This window comes from Saccopteryx bilineata, chromosome 4, assembly GCF_036850765.1.
Source record: "Saccopteryx bilineata isolate mSacBil1 chromosome 4, mSacBil1_pri_phased_curated, whole genome shotgun sequence".
In the NCBI taxonomy this organism is placed as follows: domain Eukaryota; kingdom Metazoa; phylum Chordata; class Mammalia; order Chiroptera; family Emballonuridae; genus Saccopteryx; species Saccopteryx bilineata.
The window spans coordinates 9574942-9586307 of NC_089493.1; positions in this window are offsets into that span (position 1 = coordinate 9574942).

Genomic DNA, 11366 nt, shown 5'->3' on the forward strand with positions numbered 1-11366 from the left:
GGGAGCCTCAGGAGGACCGCGCAGGGGGCGGCGCCCGGGAGCCCCAGGAGGACCGCGCAGGGGGCGGCGCCCGGGAGCCCCAGGAGGACCGCGCAGGGGGCGGCGCCCGGGAGCCCCAGGAGGACCGCGCAGGGGGCGGCGCCCGGGAGCCCCAGGAGGACCGCGCAGGGGGCGGCGCCCGGGAGCCCCAGGAGGACCGCGCAGGGGGCGGCGCCCGGGAGCCCCAGGAGGACCACGCAGGGGGCGGCGCCCGGGAGCCTCAGGAGGACCGCGCAGGGGGCGGCGCCCGGGAGCCCCAGGAGGACCGCGCAGGGGGCAGCGCAGGGGGCAGCGCCCGGGAGCCCCAGGAAGACCGCGCAGGGGGCGGCGCCCGGGAGCCCCAGGAGGACCGCGCGGGGGGGCGGTGCCCGGGAGCCCCAGGGGGACCGCGCGGGGGGGCGGTGCCCGGGAGCCCCAGGGGGACCGCGCGGGGGGCGGCGCCCGGGAGCCCCAGGGGGACCGCGCGGGGGGCGGCGCCCGGGAGCCCCAGGGGGACCGCGCGGGGGCGGTGCCAGGGAGCCCCAGGGGGACCGCGCGGGGGGCGGTACCAGGGAGCCCCAGGGGGACCGCGCGGGGGCGGCGCCAGGGAGCCCCAGGGGGACCGCGCGGGGGCGGCGCCAGGGAGCCTCAGGATCGAGACCGTGAGGAATCCTTCGCACCAGGGCCATGGCTGATGAGCCATGCAGATGCATGTACACACACACACAGTCATACACCACATACTGCAGAATCATGAACACGCTTGCACATATGCACCACACACACCTGTGTACATGTACATACACATCAAACACATACCACATGCAGACACACTTCACAGACACATGCACTCTCACACATGGACTCTGTGTGTACCTGCATGCATGCACACATATAGATGCACACATACAGATACATACAGACACCACACAGACACATACAGATAAAGACACATGCCATACACAATTGCCACACATGCAAACCACACACAGACACACAGACTCACACAGACACACACACACGTGGCCCTCTGTGGCCAGCCTTTGGGACTGTGCTGCATGGGTCGTTAGACTGGAAGTCCATCAGAGTTCTGGGGCACCACCCTGGGGGTCACTCCTTGACTCTCATATGGATTAACTCAGCTCTTCAAAAACCAGAAAATGAAATCCCGGGCCATGTCTCTGTTCTGGACAGTGGGATCATTTGAAGGTTACTCTGGGCAAGAAAGAGGGGATGGAGCGTTCTCTCCTTTTTTTAAAACAGGGCTTGAGCCTGACCAGGTGGTGGCGCAGTGGATAGAGCATCAGACTGGGATGTGGAGGACCCAGGTTCGAGACCCCAAGGTCGCCAGCTTGAGCGTGGGCTCATCTGGTTTGAGCAAGGCTCACCAGCTTGGACCCAAGGTTGCTGGCTTGAGCAAGGGATTACTTGGTCTGCTGAAGGCCCACTGTCAAGGCACATATGAGAAAGCATCAATGAACAACTAATGTGTGGCAACGAAAAACTGATGATTGATGCTTCCCATCTCTCTCCATTCCTGTCTGTCTGTCCCTATCTATCCCTTTCTCTGACTCTCTCTCTGTCTCTGTAAAAAACAAACAAACAAACAAAACCCTGGGCTTGAAAAGAACACCAGTGTTGTGGGTTAAGGAACATTTTGGTGGGGCAGGTCCGGAGGAGGTGGGCGGGGCCCGGAGCCATCCCAGCCACATCTGGGCAGCAGCAAGCCTTGCCTTTGGGTGTCAAGGAGGGGTCAGTGATGCAGGGGCTATAAAGAGAGAGATTGCATTTAATTAAAGAAACACTTTCTTATAATCATGTTCTTGCTGACAGGCATGTTCGTTCCTGACCAAAGGCCCAGCGGCCAAACAAAAAGTGTGTAGTCAGGGTTGCCAGAACACCTCCCAGCAGCTACATTTTAACGTGTATCAAAACCCGAATTTACCCAGGAGTTGGGCGAAATCAGGGAGGGAGCCCTTTATTTTATGGGCAATGCATATGAGGCTTAATAAAATGATAATGCAGTATTCACAATTTGCTGGGTGCTTCCACCCACGGCCTTCCATTTGGTCCTTACCATAGACCTCAACGGTATTGTTGTATCTAATCCCCAAGGCCATTAGGTGCAGAAGAGAGAGCAAGGCCTCAAGGTTGACAGAGCAGAGCTGGAGAATCTTGAACACAAACTCTCTCAGCCGGAGGCCCCTGAGAGGTTACCTGGACAACGGCCTGATGCGCTGTGTTTTTAGAAGGACTCTGAGGCTGCAGTTATGCACAGAGTCCAGAGATCTCTTGGCGATGCCCACCGTGGGGGCAGTGGGGAGCAGTAGGTTTGGATCCCTTTCTCTAGCTTTAGTTTCTTTATCTATAAAAGAAAGGGGATTGCTCTCCATGTGGGCCCGTATTGAATTCACGTGCTTCCAGAACCAATGGAACAAACACAGTGCTCTGTGGGTTATGTCCCAAATGAGAGACCACACCAAACAAAATATGATAATATAGTGAAGGAAGGTGTGGCACCTTGTCTAGCTGTTGCTATCACGTGTCCTTGGGGTTACTGAAGCTGATGGTTTAGAAATCATGCAAGAGTTCAAATGTTAGTGTCAAAGAAATTTTTTTTTTTCAATTAACAACTAATTTGAATACTTAAAAAAATACCTGTGCGAACCGTGTGTGCATATGTGTGGGTGTTTGTGTTTGTTTGTGTGTGGTGGGGGGGGGCTGGATGTGGCCCATAGCACTTCCCTTTCCGTCCTTTGATCTAATTAATCCCCAGAATGCCTTTCAGTCCAAAATTTCTAAACTTCCGCGTGGGATACAGACCCACAGACCGCGTGTATGCGATCTCTTTCTCAGTGGACCCATTAATCTAAACCCGGTCACTTACCGCTTGGCCTGAGACCAGTTTGAGCACTTACTATGTACCCAGCAACCATTATTCACTCAGGCTTCACAGTGACTCTTCCAGCTGGCTCAGAGAGGTTACAGACTTGCCCAAGGGTGCACAGCACATAACCAAATCAAAATTTACTCCTTAATGATTTCTTCAAGCTTCTGGGCTTTGTAGGTGGAAATTCCATTGCATAATCAGCACTAATGGAAAAACACTCTCCAAACATGGTCACGGCATGAAGCTGGTGAGGGCTTTAACCCACCCAACGTCACACCTAGACCCACGGTGGCACGTCCAGTGTTCACCAGGATTATAACTCAATTCCTTTTCAGTGACTAACCCAGCAGGGTTATCAGCGCTTGGCGGGTCCCCGGGGCCCCTGGGCAGGCAGCCCCTTGGCTGCCTTCCAGCCCATAAACTGTCCTAAATGGTGGCCTGGTTCGGGCTGTGGGTGGAAGATGGGAGAGATGGAGAGGCCCCGAAAGGCGGCATCTTTCCCATCTGTTCCGTATTACAATGCTGTTAAATATTTCATGATCTCCATTGTACCACAGACAAAAGCAGAACTAATCTCTTTGTTTAAGGTTAATAACTGGCATCGCTGGCAATTAAACAACATACTTATTTTCTCACAGAACTGGAGAAGACTGGTTCTGCGGGAAGCTTGTAAAGGAAATAGGCTCGTTGCCACCAAGCTGAAGTGTCCTGATGCTGATGGAGGAAGAAAAGATGGCAGCTCTAAGGAATGGGGGTAGGAAAGAGAGATGTTTTGTAATAGTTTCAGCCATGAGATAAGAACCTAGAGAGGACAAAAGGCTTTGTGGATTTCCAGCCAGCCAGCCAGCCAGCCACCTATCCATCCATCCACCTATCCATTCATCCACCTATCCATTCATCCACCTATCCATCCATCCACCTATCTACCCACCTATCCATCCATCCATCCATCCATCCATCATCCATCCATCCATCCACCCATCCATCCACTCATCCACTCATCCATCCATCCATCCACTCATCCACTCATCCATCCATCCATCCATCCATCCATTTACCATCCATCATCCATCCACTCATCCATCCATCCATCCATCCACCATCCATCATCCATCCACTCATCCATCCATCCATCCATCCATCCATCATCCATCATCCACTCATCCATCCATCCATCCATCCATCCATCATCCATCATCCATCATCCATCTATCCATCTATCCATCCATCATCCACTCATCATCTATCCATCATCCATCCATCTGTACCTTTATCCTCATTGCTAGAAGGGGAACACAAGCCAAGGGATTCACGTGGCCTCTAGAAACTAGAAAAGACCAGGAATGGCTTTTCCCCTAGAGCCTCCAGAAGGACCAGAGCTCTACTGTTACCTTGATGTTAGCCCCATTTTTGGACTTCTGACCTTCAAAACTGTAAGATAACAAATTCGTGTTATTTTAAGCCACCAAACATGTGGTAGCTTGTTATGACAGCAACAGAAACCTAATACCCGGCCTCATGTGAGCATAAAGAGAACTGTGTGGTCAAGGGCTGGCCCCACCCTCCATGTGACATTCTGGGGGCCACCCCCTGGTGACCAGTGATTAGTGTTGTGCTGGGCCTACCTGAGGGTAGGCCTGCTCCAGGCAGGGGTGAGACATGTCAGGAGACTGAAGTCAGTCTTTTTACTAAAATGGAAATTGTTGTTAAACGAGAGTATAAATATTTAATCACACACAGTGGCTACACTTTGCATAACAATTTCAAGTCCAGATTCAATATGAAGCCAGCTTATAATAAACACAAGAGCAAGGTGCAGGTCCCACGCCTCCCGGAGTGAGGTGGCTGTCACTCCGAGGCTGTCTTCCCTCCCGCGTTTGTCCCGAAGAGCAGCCTTTTATTTTGTTCTTGCCCGTGGTATTTCCAGTTGATGAGACAGAAGTGCCAGGTACCTGTCCACAGCCATCCGACACCACCAGTAACCCAGACAGTGAAATGTCACCTCTTCGCTGTGAAAGTCCCTTCGAGCACAGGCCCCACCGTCTGAGGTGAGACAGGGTCATGACGCAATTCCCTCACACATTGGCTCTTTGTCACTCCCAAACAGCAAGTTTCAGGGAACACTTTGACCCGGTCTCTCCATCACTTAACCCTTTCTTTGCCTGGAGTTTTTCCTCTTCCACATTCGAAGCAGAAAAGAGGCAGCCATTTTGCATTACACCCATCTCTGCATGGCGGAGGAGAACTACACCTGCCCGCCATGATGCCGTCTCTGACCCGGGCTGTTCCCCTTCTCTTTGAGCGGCTCTCTTACCCATTGAATCATCGGAGGCAGTGACTCACTTCTCAGGAAGCTCTCTAACTTTTAACATTTCATCACCCCCTCTGAGAAATATTCTGGGGGGCCTGTCGGTGCCAGGCTCCTTCTTCATCTGAACCCATGGAAGACAACATCAGCAGAACCCTGACACAAATTCTGTGGCAGTGTCTTCAGCTGGGTGGACATGCGAAGCAGCCCCAGGGTCTGAGAGCCCTGAAGTTGCCTTAGGATGGCTGGAGTGTGGGGGCAGGGGACAGGGTGACAGAGGATGAGATGGAAATAAGGACAGCAGCCAGGTCACAAACAGGGAAGTCACAGAAATAAAACCAGGGCGGTCATAGTTACAATAGCTAGTTCTGACACCGTGCTTCCCCTGTGTCAGGTGTGCATATTAACTCAGTGAATCCCTACAGTTCCTCCAGGGAGCAGGTGCTATTATTGTTCCCATTATACAGATTTGGAAAGTGAGGCTGCCTTGTTCCTGCCCATTTCTAAGCCAAATCTTCTAGCCTCTTGATATTTTTGAGGAATGCTTCTACCCCACTTCCTCTATTGTATCCTTCCTATACCTTCCTTCTGGGAACATCAGCCAGACGGACTTCTGCTATTTGCCACTGAAGGCCCTACCCAGTGTGGGGCGAGCCATTTGTTCCAATAATTGAATTTTTGTTTGCTCGGCAGCACCTGAGTCTGTCACCCAGATCCCATACCTATTCAGCCTCCAGATCCCTCTAAGCCTCAACCAGGGATAGTTTTGTCCTCTTGCCCTGGGGACAGCTGGCAATGTCTGGAGACACGTTCAGTTGTCATGTCTGGGGAGGGGGCATTATTGACATCTAGTGGGCAGAGGCAGAGAAGGTGCTGAACACCCAACAAGGCACAGGGCAGCCCCCAACAAAGCACACTTCAGCTCCGGATGTGAACAGTGCCGGAGGCCAGGGGTGGGGGGAACTCAGCTCTAAGCCTGGGGTCCAGCTTTGCTCTTGTTTGACTTGTACCTCATCATTCATACGAGGGTCTCATTTCTGAATCCCCCCACCTTTGATTAGACCCATGGGAGCTCCTTCCTGCTTCTACTTAACACCTGCTGCCTACCTTTGGGCATCCTGCAGTTCTCTGTGGATCCTGGCTTCTTGCCTGAGTGGCCACCTGCTTGCTCCCTGTTACGCTCACCACATGCTGCTGACCATGTGGACAGACCCCCTCCCACCACCTGCAGCGAGTCCATCTCACCCACCCGCTTTCCCACTGTGCCAACCTTGCCACGGGGGCATGGCTGTGCCCAAGTCTCGGCCAAGATCAACTATAGTCCCCGGGCTCTGCCAAGACACAGACGGGCCCCCACTGGAACGGGCTTCCCGTTCCAGGACACAGCGTCCCGCTCAGAATGCCACCCACCCCGCTTCCTGCCGAAGCCCTCGTCTCCAGGGCATCCACAGGCCCGGTCCCCGGAGCTCTGGAGCGGGGGCGAGCCTGGCAGTGGGATGAAAGGAGTCGGTGACCCATGCCTGAAAATAAAAATGTTATCCAATTGCAAGTCTGACAGAGCGCCTGACGCGGAAAGCAAACCCATGGCAACCGGATAAACACACGGGAAACCTCTCCACTGGGTGGATTGGAACAGAGCTCAGCTGGGCCTCTGGAGACGCAGAGGGCACAGGCGTCCTCGCTGCTCTCGGCTCTGGGCCCGAGTGGGTGGGCTGTGGATTCGAGAGAAGAGCAGTGACTCCCCTCGCCTGAGCCCGTCCGTGAGGGCTCCCCTGTCCTTGGTGGGAAGCAGCTTTGGAAGTGGATTTCCACGAGAGTAGGGATGGGGTGGGGGGCAGGACCTGGAGGACACTGCATTTGGGTCCCCAATTAAAACAACCCTCTTTCCTTCAGTACTCATGGGGACATCTGGGCTCTGGGCTAGCCAGACAGAACTACCACTGTTCCCCCAAACCCTTTCCTGACTTCTGGTCTTGCTTCTGATCAGAGAGGCGTGGGGACAAGCTCAGACTCCAAGTGCAGGGAGACCTGCCCACGGGAGGAAGGGGGCGGGGCGGAGGGTCAGAGGTGAAGCCAGGGAGGCTGTGGGGGGGGGGCCACATGGGGAAACAGAGCCCTGAAAAGCCCAGATGTGGGGGCAGAGGCAGGGGAAAAGAGGTGGGTTTTCAGGCAGGAAACTGAGTCCCACTCTTGGGCACTTTAAAAGCAGGTCGCTTTCTGCCTTTTGCTACAAAGCAGTCCGTACTCTGCACCTCCCCCAACCTTCTGTGCATTTTAATCGCATGCAGGTTGTCGGACAAAGCTACTTGTTTTTCAGCCAGAAACAAACGATCACCTGTGAGATCTTCACTCCCCGCCCCCCCCCACCCCCCACCAGTGTTTTCATGGACGGCTGAGACCAAAGATGAGGCTCCTGCTCCCCCTGCCCAGGCCTTTCTAGGCAGGAGCCACTGACTCAGACAGACCTGGCCCCAGTCCTGCCTTCGCCTTGGGCGACCCCTGGGAGCCTCCTCCAGTCCCTTACCTGTGACGGTCCCTGGGGTTGCCCTGAGGACGTGAAGCCCCGCCGTCAGTAAAGGGTAGTTTCCTCTTTCCCCTCAGCCTGCTTTTTTAAAAGACGGGACTGTCTCATCTCGGGAGAATGCAGCCTGGTGCCTGGCACAGACGGACCTTAATGGACTCAGGACACAAACCACCCAGAGGGCACCATTTGATAAACTAATCCTAAGTCGGAGTCCTCTGCTTCCCTGATTGTAGGGAAACCGAGATCACTGAACTCCGATGACCCTCTCCTCTTCCCCGAGGGCTGCCAGTCCTGCCAACGAGAGTCCTCGGATAATAAATGTTTTCCTTGTGAAGTTTTAACATTCCCTCGAACAATAAAGTGACCCTGTGGCCTGACTTATCGCATTTCGTGATAGTCAGGCGGCAATGATGGGCCAGGCCAGTCTGGAGATCACAGGAACATCTGCTCCCAAGCGGAGATAATGCCCGCTCAAGACAAGGGCTTCAAACGGGAGCGTTCCAGGCAAAATAAAATCCCGACTCCGCTTCTACCTCAGATAAACTGCCTTAGAAACCCGAATCTGATTTGGGCCCCAAAAGAGAAAACTAAAACCAGAAACCGAGACACGCATGCCATGTTTTGTTTTGCTTGTTTCTGTGTATGTGCGTTTTAAAGGAGAGACACGCAGATACCTTTTGGTTTGGGGGCTACTTTCAACAAGGTTAGACACGTGGAGTCCTTGTTTCCGACAACAAATATTTTGACTTGAGAGGCTTAGAAATATTTTAGGGATGTGTATGAAGTTTTGATTTTATGAACAGGAGGGCTGAAATTCCCCTGAGCAGACACTGTCCGTCTTGTCTGTCCCTGTGTCCCAGCCCTCGGCCCAGAGCACATGCTCACCCAGTATTCGCCGGATAGGTAAGTTAAGCCGTGCTCATAATCAGTTCATCAACCATTTGAGGGTCACACTGCACTGTCATCCCTCCGTCAACAGAAAGCCCTAAACGAATGCAGCATGTCTGGGCTCCAGAACAAACAGTCACCTAAGGAAATGCATTCAGACACCTCCATTTCAATCAAGTGCAAGCCTGGAGAGCCCCACGTCCGGGCTGAACCTGCCTCCCTTTTCTGGGTTCGTGGTCTTCTCACTTCTCGTTTGAGAAACGTTACACATGCGGGAAAGGTGCCGCCTTCAATTGGTTGTCTGCCAGTCACAGGCAGGCATCTCACCTGCAGAAATACAGGGGGTCCTTGGGTTATGACAGTCCCAACATCGGATGTTTCGAGTTTATGGCGCTCACTCCCACAAAAACTTACAAAAACTGAAACGTGAGTGTTTCGGTTTATGCCACTAGCATCTCACTTAGGGACTATGTGGGCGAACGAGTCTAGCTGGGTGCAGCGGAAGAATACACAGTATGTACAGCGCACAGTGCGTGTAATTATGTCCTTTTCCTTTCTCTGTGGCTTAGCTGTGTTTTTACGTTCTATACTATGATTTTACAACTGTGTTAGGATAGGTAAGTGCCTTAAGCTGGGGTGTGTTTCAACTTACACCAGAATTCAGATTACATCACTGTTGTAGTCCCCCCCCCCACCCCCGTGCTCTAAAGTTTCTAGGAAGAATTGAGAGTCGGGGGGTCTACACACTTCCAGCTAGCTGCGTATTAGGAAGAGCAGGGGGCTGGACCGCACACTAAGGAAACTGCTAGAAGGGGAATCAAAACTGAGAACTACTAATATTAGACCAGAGCTGGCGCTAGAAACAGAGTCAGAAAACACAGACAGCCAGACACCGCGTTTTTAAAGATTACCTGAAAACGACAGGAAAAGGAGCTCTGTGCACCCCTCCCCCCTTCGTTGTAAACAACAACAAAGCCTCCAGGAAGAAATGGAAAAGGCCGTCCGTGACTGGGAGGAAATGTCTATCTGGCAAGAGACCTGTATCCAGGACACCTAGGGAACGTCCACAATTCAGTAACAAGGAAACAATCAATGCAGCTTTAAAAAAAGAATGGACAAAAGACTTGAATAGACACTTCACAGAGGAAGGTATGGGTATGCCATAGGGAAGAAATGCACGACCTGTCCACAGGGGCAGCTGACGTGGACGCTGAGCGTACCAGGTGCCGGGGACGACCCGAGACTCGGAGACCGCGGGGATGCACGGCGGAGCAACCCTCGTGGAGGACGGTTTCACAGCTGCTTATAAAAGTTAAACATGAACCTACCATATGTCTCCGCAGTCCGACCCCTAGATATTTGCCCAAGACTAATGAAAATATATAACTGAGGAATAGAATACGACTCGGTCATAAAAAGGAAACAACATTTGTGAAGAATAGTCAGTCACTGAGGAGAACATTCTCCATGCTTTCCCGCAGGTGAAATCACAAGATAAGCAGAACAATTCTGTAGAGGTTGGAACCGATTGGAAGTGGCCCGGCTGGGGCTGGTGTGGGCGTTTGACTGACATGCTGCAGGGGACAACTTTCTGAGATGATGGAAATAGTCTCAGGTCACCCGGATGGAAATTCATCACACGGGGCCCTTTATTGCAGGTGAAGGCTCTATCAATACAGTTGATTGAAAGTAATAAAGGAAACAGTCCTGTGTGCAGATGCATGAAGATTGGGGCTTGGGAACGCACTCATTAATCACACCTCTTCTTCTTTTCTTTGTGTTCAGAAACAACTGAGAAGCAGAGCTGGGATCCAGACAGGTGGAGATTTAAAAAAAATCAGGTTCATTACTGAAATAGCCCATATTAAAGAACACGGCTCAGGGTTGGCCCTGGGACCCCTGCTGGCGTCACGGTACTCCCACCTCCCCCACCAGAGCTGGGCCAGCAGACGCACGCAGATCTGGCCACACACCCGTCACCCCCAGCACGGGGCACAGAGGTGGGGTTTGGACGGGATTCTCTGAACGCCGAGCCTGCGACGCGGACTGGAGCGAGCAAAGGGAGTTTATTTTGGAGGTGGTCCCAGAAAGCAGGAGTAAGGGGCAAGGAGGGGACCATTCAATGAGCCCTATCGAGGTCGCTGTGACAAGCTGGGGCCCAACCCCATGGGGCCCTCTGAGAGGCGCCTGCACATAACACCCAGGGAAACAGACGGGGACATTCACGCAGCGGTGCTCGGCCCCCACGTGTGACGGCGCCGCTCTAGACTTTCCGAAGGCGTGGTGGTTTGGGCTGGGCTGGCCCGTGTTTGCAGAGGAGAGAGACCCCGAGTTACCCACCTAAGTGTCCCCTGGAATGTTGCGAGGCACAGAGCGGGCACTCAGTGTCCACTGCCCAGTAAGTGCTCACCAAATATAGAGGGAAAAAGCTTTAACCCTTGGAGGGGCTGGTCCTGGGACGACTCACAGCCTCAAGGGAGATGCCAGGTGTCACACAGGACGTCCAGGAGCGGGAAGGTCCTCATGTGCTAGAGGACTCCTGTCCAAGGGCGAGAGCACAGGGTGAGTGCTGGAGAAACAAGTGGTCCAGAGATCCGAGCGCTAAGTGTGGGGCCAAGGTCAAAGGTGAAGGTTGGTGCGTGGAGCAGAAACGGGTTCATAGTGAGGAGCAAGGAGACGAGAGGGGCCGGGACTTCCTTCCGACCAGCACGCACAGAGGCCCTGGGGTCAGTGAGACC